The 8,466-nt window shown below is 44.4% G+C and overlaps 1 pseudogene; it reads right to left on the bottom strand.

Annotated features, from left to right (window-relative positions):
• Positions 1-7,404: 7,404 nt before the first annotated feature.
• On the bottom strand, positions 7,405-7,972 carry LOC125623515 (histone H2B 8-like; annotated as a pseudogene).
• Positions 7,973-8,466: the final 494 nt, after the last annotated feature.

The raw sequence follows: 8,466 nt of genomic DNA, 5'->3' as shown, positions 1-8,466 counted from the left end.
GATCTGGATCCGGATCCAGGCAGGAAGAAAGCCTGCTTCCCAGCACGGGCCTGTTTGTGTCTCTCTCTGCCCGTCTGTCTCATGGAGATAAAACCAATCGCCTGCAGCGGCTATGGGCAAAGGAACTGTGATCCAAATGCACCATTTCCTACCCTCCATGGTAATGAAAGGGGGAAACGGGATGGGCAGGTGCCCCTGAAAGATAAGCGCCATCTGCCCTTTATTTCCTTGCGGTGCAGGCGGTCGCCCTACTAGTGGGGAGGATGATGAAGAATCCAGCCTTCCTCAGCTGGGAGGGGTGGGACGCACCTTGCACCCGAGGTGCCAGGTTGTGAGACTGCTCTGGCCTCAGAACCATCTACCTCCCTCCCTCCCTGCCCCCGTCTCCAACCCTCTTGTATGTGCTGAGCAAGTCAATGCAGTCAAAATACCATTTATTTAGCTATTAACTGGTGTGACTTTAGTGCTGGTGAAAGGCTCCTCCTGGAGACTCAGGCCTGGGTGAGGACAGGCAGGTTGTGGACACTGGAAGAATTAATAAGCCCTGTTTATCCACAGAACGGGGATGGTATAGACAGCAGCCCTGCAAGCTTTCGCCCACACTGCTCCTTTCCTCAACTTTGGCTTTTAACAGGTTTCAGAGTAGCAGCCCTGTTAGTCTGTATCCGTAAAAAGAAAAGGAGGACTTATGGCACCTTAGAGACTAACAAATTTATTAGAGCATAAGCTTTTGTGAGCTACAGCTCACTTCATCAGATGCATACAGGGGAAAATATAGTGGGGAGATTTTATATACACAGAGAACATGACACAATGGGTTTTACCATACACACTGTAACAAGAGTGATCACTTTTGATCACACCCATTGTTTCATGTTCTCTATGTATATAAAATCTCCCCACTATATTTTCCACTGTATGCATCTGATGAAGTGAACTGTAGCTCACGAAAGCTTATGCTCTAATAAATTTGTTAATCTCTAAGGTGCCACAAGTACTCCTTTTCTTTTTAGACTTTTAAGAGACTCCAGTTGAAATGACCCATTATTCTGTCCTGGGTTTCTCTATGATGAGACTGCCAGTAAAGAGGGAGGCAAGAACTGTTAGTTGTAATGGTAGATCCTGTGATGAGAATGGCTATCCAGTAGAAATTGACTTGAAACCCCAATTAATTTCACCTGGACCCCTTAGCAGCCATTAGCTGGGAAAGGGAACAGCTGTTGGTTACCACCAACCTGGCTGGATTCACACTGGTGATTAAGGCCTGGGCTCTGCAAGCACTTTTCTGAAAGTCTCCTAGCATTAGTACCGTCCCGCTAGTAGTAGCAAAAGTGGGAGTGCTCTGTCCCATTAATGATCCCATCCAAGGCACTTTACCAACGCTAGTAATTAAGCTTCACCACAACTCTTTGAAGTCAGTAGGCATAGAATGATAGGGTTATAAGACAGCAAAGGTCATCTAGTGCCAAGAGACAAGATTTGTTGTGTCTAAACCATCCAAGACAGGTGGATCTCTAGCCTCCTTATGAAAACTTCCAGTGAAGGAGCGTCCACAACCTCCCTAGGCGTCTGTGCCATTGTCCTACTGTTCTTACAGTTAGGAAGTTTTTCCTGAGATGTAATCTAGATCTGCTCTGCTATAGCTTGAACCCATTGCCGCTTGCCCTGCCCTCTGTGGCAAGAGAGAACAACTTTTCTTCATCTTTTTTTTATGGCAGCCTTTTGTGAAGACTGCTATTGTGTCCCCCCTTAATCTCCACTTTTCCAAACTAAAGATTACATCCCTTTCATCATCTTTGTCGCTCCCTCTGGATCCTTTCCAGTTTCTCTACATCCTTTCTATACATTGGTGACCAACCTGGACACAACAGTACTCCAGCTGAGGCCTAACCAGCGCTGAGTAGAGACTTCCCATGACTTGCATGCTATGCCTCTGTTAATGTAACCTAAAATTGCATTTGCATTTTTTGCAACAGTATTGCATTGCTGACTCATGTTGAGGTTGTGATCCACAACAACTCCCAGATTCTTCTCAGCAGTGCTGTCACCAAGTCAGTTATCCCCCATTCTGTATTTGTGTGCGTTTGTGTTTTCTTCCTTAAGTGTAGCACCTTACATTTGTCTTTATTGAATTTCATTTTGTGGTCTATGGCTTAGTTCTCCAATGTATCACCCTCTGAATTTTAGCTTTATCCTCCAAAGTATTGGCAACTCTCCCAGCTTTGTGTCATCTGAAAACTTGATCCATACATTCTCTATTCCTACATTCAGGTCATTAATAAAGATGTTAACAACACCGGACCCAGAACACATCCCTATGGAATCCCACTTGAGACCTCCCTCCAATCTGATATCATTATTATCCCCTCTTTACACAGGGGAAACTGACGCAGAAAAGTGAAATGACATGCCCAAGGCCAAAGTGTGAATAAGTAGCAGAGCCAGGAATAGCACATAGGCACCCTATTCGCTGGTCTATCCATTAGGTATGCTCCCTATGCTGTAGTACAACTGCAAGCTGTAAATTTTATCTCTCTTTCTGGATAATGAGTATTTTTCTTATATGGATGGTTACGAAACCTCAGAATTGACTCTTTTGCCAGGAGCTACAAGGATCCATGGTTGCAGTTTGCTTAGCAATTTACGTAACATAACTATATGGACACAATGTCTTACACTTGAATGCCAACTCACTCACCATTCCCTACTCCTCACCTCTTGGTTGATTATGTTCTGCCAATGGGGTACGTATTTGTAGACTATTTACATACCTAATTATCTGCTCATCTGCAGCTACATGTATGCACTGAAAGTACAATTCTTATATAACAGCACATAAAGAAGCATGAGGCATGAAATTCACAGCTAGAGCTGGTGAAAAAAAGTATGTTATATTAACATTTTAATTAAATAATTTTTGTTTAATTTGAATTTTTTACAAAATTTTTTGACAAAAATGTCTAAACAAAAATTGTAGTTTAAAATAAAATGTTCTGAAATGTCTTCATGGGCGGGGAGGTATAATCCCACTTTCTTTTACTTTTTAAAAATCTCTCCCTTCCCCTCTTTTTTTCTGCTGAAAAAAGATACATTAAAAAAGTATGAGGAAGCAGGATTCTCCCTAAAATTTTAAAACAAATGTTTTGTTTGGAAAGTTCATCAAAAGACTAAAAGTGTTGAGGAATATGAAATGTGTCCTGGAAAAATGTAACTGTTGTCAAAATCCCAGGTTAAAAACAAATAACTGCATCTGTTCTCCTTTGGGACCAAAGACACCAGTCACTACCTGGGGAGCAAAGTGTAGCTGTATTTATGAAATAAAATAAGGATATCAATGTACACACACAAAGACCAGCAGTAAGTGCAAAATATTATTAGTATATTATAGAGCTATCTGTAAGGGGGAAGGTGTAATGGTTAAAGCATGGGAGTTTTCTTCTGAATCAGATCTAAGTCCCATTCCTTAGCCGTCTCTTCCTGTGTGACTTGGGCTGGTTGTGTCACCCCTCTGTTTCTCCATCTACAAACTGCGGATGGTAACACTTCCCTAGCCAACGGAGAGTGTGAGGCTGAATTTGTGAGGCAACCAGTGACTTTAGTGAGAAGTTCTATAGAAATGTCCCTAAATAACTACGTAATGACTGAGAGGCACAGACACACGGGCCAGTTATGTGAACACATCAAGGTGAGGCAACACCTCTTTATCTTTAGTGCAATTGCAAATCACAGGACCATTTCCAGACGGTTTGTGGTGCCAGGGGTGTGCTGTGGGAGCAAGGCACGCAGTGTGGACTTCTTACACTGAGGAGCACTGTGCACAATTCCTTGGCCTGGTGTCTAGGCAAGGTATTCATACTGGAGAGAAAGCCATGCAGCGTAATGAATGTCCCATAACGTCATAAGCCAGGCACCTGAGCTCCAGCCATGGTGGGGAGAAAAAAAAAATACTCATCTAGACAAAACCAAGGGAGCCAAAGCGTACAGCTGGGCTGAGTCAGGCCCCCTGGATTTATATCAAAAAGAAGATCAAGAGGTGACTTGACTATACTGTCTAAGCACCTTCACGGGTACTAACAGGGCTCTTTAATCAAGCGAAGAAGGGCATAACAAGAACCAATGACAGGAAACTGAAGCCTCATCTGAAAACATGCACCCCTCAAGCCAGCTAAGGTCTGGATCTTTTCTACTTCTGTTGCAGCCATTTGTAGATGAAGTAGCAAATACCAGGGTCATCCAGGTGAAGTCACACCACGGGTTTATTTATATACTGGTATTAAAACATTTCCCTTGCCATTTTCTGTCCTCAGCACACCGTAACATCTTAGCTGATTTGTGACCACCACACTCCATTGTCATTATTTATTTATGATAGCACCACTCCTGGCCTAGGACCCCACCGTGCGAAGCACAGTCCAAAAATATAACCAAATCAAGCAGATGTCTTTATTGAGCTATTTGCTATGACTCTGAGGTTGCCGCTAATCCCTGACCCATCCGTTTATTATTTGTACTCCCCCAGCACCTAGGAACCCCAGCCACCGAGAAGGACCCATTCATAGACTCACAGAGTTTAAAGCCAGAAGGGACCATTAGATCATCTAGTCTGACCTCCTGTCTAGCACAGGCCTTTACATTTCATATCTTTACTCCTGTGTTGATCCCAATAACTTGTGTTCAACTAACGCACCTTCCAGAAAGGCAGCCAGCCTTGATCAAGAGATGGGGAAGCCACCACTTCCCTTGGGAGTTTGTTCCCAGGGTTAATGACTCCCATCGTTAAAAATCTGTGCTCGTTTCTCATGTGAATTTGTCTGGCTTCAGCTTCCAGCCAATAGTTTTGTTCTGCCTAAAGACTAAAGAGCCCTTTAATACTCAGTATATTCTCCCTGTGAAGGTCCCTATATGCTATTATCAATTCAGCTCTCAAGCTATGCTGCTGTAGTGCTTCAGCGAAGATGGTACCCATGCTGATGGTTGTCCCATTGGTTTAGATATTCCACCTCCCCAAATGGCAGAAGCTAGGTTGACGGGAGAAGTCTCCTGTCAGCCTAGTGCTGTCTATACTTTAGATCAGTTTAACTGCGTTGCTCAGGAGTGTGGATTTTTAACACCCTTGAGCGATGTAGTTATACGGACCTGATTTCCTAATGTAGACCAGGCCTAAGTATGAGACAAGAGTCAAGGGGTGGATACAGACAGTCGGAAGGGGGATGTCAAGGTTCCTTCCCCACTCTGAAATCTAGGGTACAGATGTGGGGACCTGCATGAAAACCTCCTAAGCTTACTTTTACCAGCTTAAGTTAAAACTTCCCCAAGGTACAAACTATTTTACCTTTTGCCCTTGTACTTTATCGCTGCCACCACCAAACGTCTAACAGGTATATAATAGGGAAAGAGCCCATTTGGAAATGTCTTTCCCCCAAAAATCCTCCCAAACCTTACACCCCCTTTCCTGGGGAAGGTTTGATAAAAATCCTCACCAATTTGCATAGGTGAACACAGACCCAAACCCTTGGATCTTAAGAACAATGAAAAAGCAATCAGGTTCTTAAAAGAAGAATTTTAATAGAAGAAAAAGTAAAAGAATCACCTCTGTAAAACCAGGATGGTAAATACCTTACAGGGTAATTAGAGTCAAAACATAGAGAATCCCTCTAGGCAAAACCTTAAGTTACAAAAAGACACAAAAACAGGAATATCCATTCCATTCAGCACAACTTATTTTACCAGCCATTTAAACAAAACAGAATCTAAGACATATCTAGCTAGATTACTTACTAAGTTCTAAGACTCCATTCCTGTTCTGTCCCCAGCAAAAGCATCACACAGACTGAGAGAGAGAGTTTGTTTCTCCCTCCCTCCAGCTTTTGAAAGTATCTTGTCTCCTAATTGGTCATTTTGGTGAGGTGCCAGTGAGGTTATCCTAGCTTCTTAACCCTTTACAGGTGAAAGGGTTTTTCCTCTGGCCAGGAGGGATTTAAAGGTGTTTACTCTTCCCTTTATATTTATGACAGGGGAAAACAAGGAAACCATGAAACAAAGTTGGTTAACATGGTAGGCAATGGTTATAAAACACCAGCTGCCTAACAGTTGTCAGGTTTTTTGTAGGCATGCCAAAGGAGAGTTTGAAGAAGGGAATCAGTGCCTATGAAAAACAGAAATTATTCCTTCCATTGGGCATATCATTTAGAGGAAAATTCCAGCCATTCCATGAACATATTAGGTGCCTTATAGGTGCTCAATATTACTGTTTACTAACATTTCAGAATAAAGTGATCTTGGATCAAAGCCAATAGAACGGGCTCTGACAAAGTTAACCTTGAATGTTCCAAGATAAAGGTGAAATTTACTCTGTCCATGGAGATAGCCATGGTCCTTTGAAAAGACTGACCTGAGATGGAAAGAATCTCTCTCCTATTGATTTTGCTGGTGGACCCATTCCATTTTGAGTGCAACATCCTGGTACGTTTCAACATGTAGTTAAGAGGGTGTATGTGCGCTCATATGTTTATGCGTGTACATTTGTTCAGGGGTGTGCATGCTCATCCGTTCACGCATGTGTGTGTGCAGATGTCTACATCCATGCATGAGTTCATGGTGTTCCTGTATCTGGGCATGCATGCTCTTATAGGCAGATGGTGATTCGTTATTTACCTCCATGGAACCCCTGAACTGCTTCCTCTCATGCAGACCAGCCCTCACCCTAACGGAGAGCCTCCCCACTCCCTGCTAGTCACCTCCTTCCTTTTAATTCAAACTCCAAAGGAGCAAAGAGAACCAGGGAGGATCACTGTTAGCAAGCCAAGGACTCAGCTGGGCCAGTCCCATTACTCTGCACTTGCTTACCTCACAGGGGTGCTGTAAGCGTGAACAGGTTAATGCCTTGACAGCACCTTGAGATCCTCTGTTGAAAAGAAGCACTAGGGATGTGTAAGGTAGGGTTATGATCATGCTAATCTGGTTAGCTGGATTTCTGCTCTCCTCCCTGATGGGACGTTTCTCTGTGTGACTTTGGCATTGAAATACAGAGAGAGGGACAAAGGTGAGATGGGAAATCTTTCTTCCCTCCCTATGCAGTTCAGAGGCTCAGCCCCAAGCATAGTGGAAGTTACAGTTTATCTGTCTTCATCTACAAGCCCTGCAAGAAGTAGGTCTCCTTCAGTCCAAGCTCTCATTGAAGTCAATGGGCCTTTGCCTGAGTAAAGACTGAATTAAAATGGAAGGACAGACTCTGATACCATTATTCCCACTGAGTAATTTTGGGGCCTTGTCTTCACTGCAAACAAAGATGTGTTCTCAACTGAAGTTAGCCAACTTCAATCCAAACTCTAGAGAAGCCAAGGCAGCTGCAGCTCCAACACAAGGTTTTTTAAATTGAAGTCTCTTGGGGAGCACACAGACCGGTTACTTGGAGCTGGTGTACTTGGTCACAGCCTTGGTACCTTCAGACACAGCGTGCTCAGCCAACTCCCCAGGCAGCAGCAGGCGCACGGCGGTCGGGATCTCCCGAGAGGTGATGGTCAAGTGCTTGTTATAATGTGCCAAGCGGGACACCTCCCCAGCACTGCGCTCAAAGATGTCATTGACAAAGGATGCAGAGCAGCAGCCGTGTTAGTCTGTATTCGCAAAAAGAACAGGAGGACTTGTAGCACCTTAGAGACGAACAAATTTATTTGAGCATAAGCTTTCGTGAGCTACAGCTCACTTCATCAGATGCTTATGCTCAAATAAATTTGTTAGTCTCTAAGGTGCCACAAGTCCTCCTTTTCTATTGACAAAGGAATTCATGATGCCCATGGCCTTAGAAGAGAGACTGGTGTCAGGGTGAACCTGCTTCAGCACCTTGTACATGTAGATGGAGTAACTCCTTCCTGGTCTTGAGGCGCTTCTTATCCCCTTTCTTCTGGGCCTTAGTCACCGCTTTCTTGGAGCCCTTCTTGGGTGCAGGGGCAGATTTCGCCGGCTCAGGCATCTCGATCGCTACTCACACAGCACAGAACAGGAACAGCAACGCCCAGCCAAAGACTACAGGTCAGACTGGAGCTCAACTTGACCCACTAACTTGGCTGAAAACTGCAACTGCCTTGTCTTGTCTAGGATCCCAGCTGGGATTAGCCAAACTGAGCCGAGAACACACCCCTTGTTCCCTGCAGGTGTAATCTTCAGCTCAGGCAGACACACGTGCGCTCGCTGTGGTCAGCCAGCATGCCAAGAATACTAGTTCAACCACAGTGGTGTGAGCAGTGGGATAGGCTAGCTGCCTGGAGCACGATCCTGTCTGAAATGCTAAGAACATACCTGGGTCGGCTAGCCCCTCCCACCATCTGTGCAACACTGCCATTTCCAGCGTGCTAGCGTGCTCAAAACCAGCATGGGCACATCCACCCGAGCGGGAAATCACCCCTCCAACTCCAGTATAGACGCACCCACTGTGCAGACAAGGCCCCGGTGTGGGAGTCATCCCAT

This window comes from Caretta caretta, chromosome 16 (genome assembly GCF_965140235.1).
Source record: "Caretta caretta isolate rCarCar2 chromosome 16, rCarCar1.hap1, whole genome shotgun sequence".
Taxonomy (NCBI): Eukaryota; Metazoa; Chordata; order Testudines; family Cheloniidae; genus Caretta; species Caretta caretta.
The sequence above is the reverse complement of the archived record's forward strand: the minus strand, read 5'-3'. Positions and strand labels throughout refer to the sequence as shown.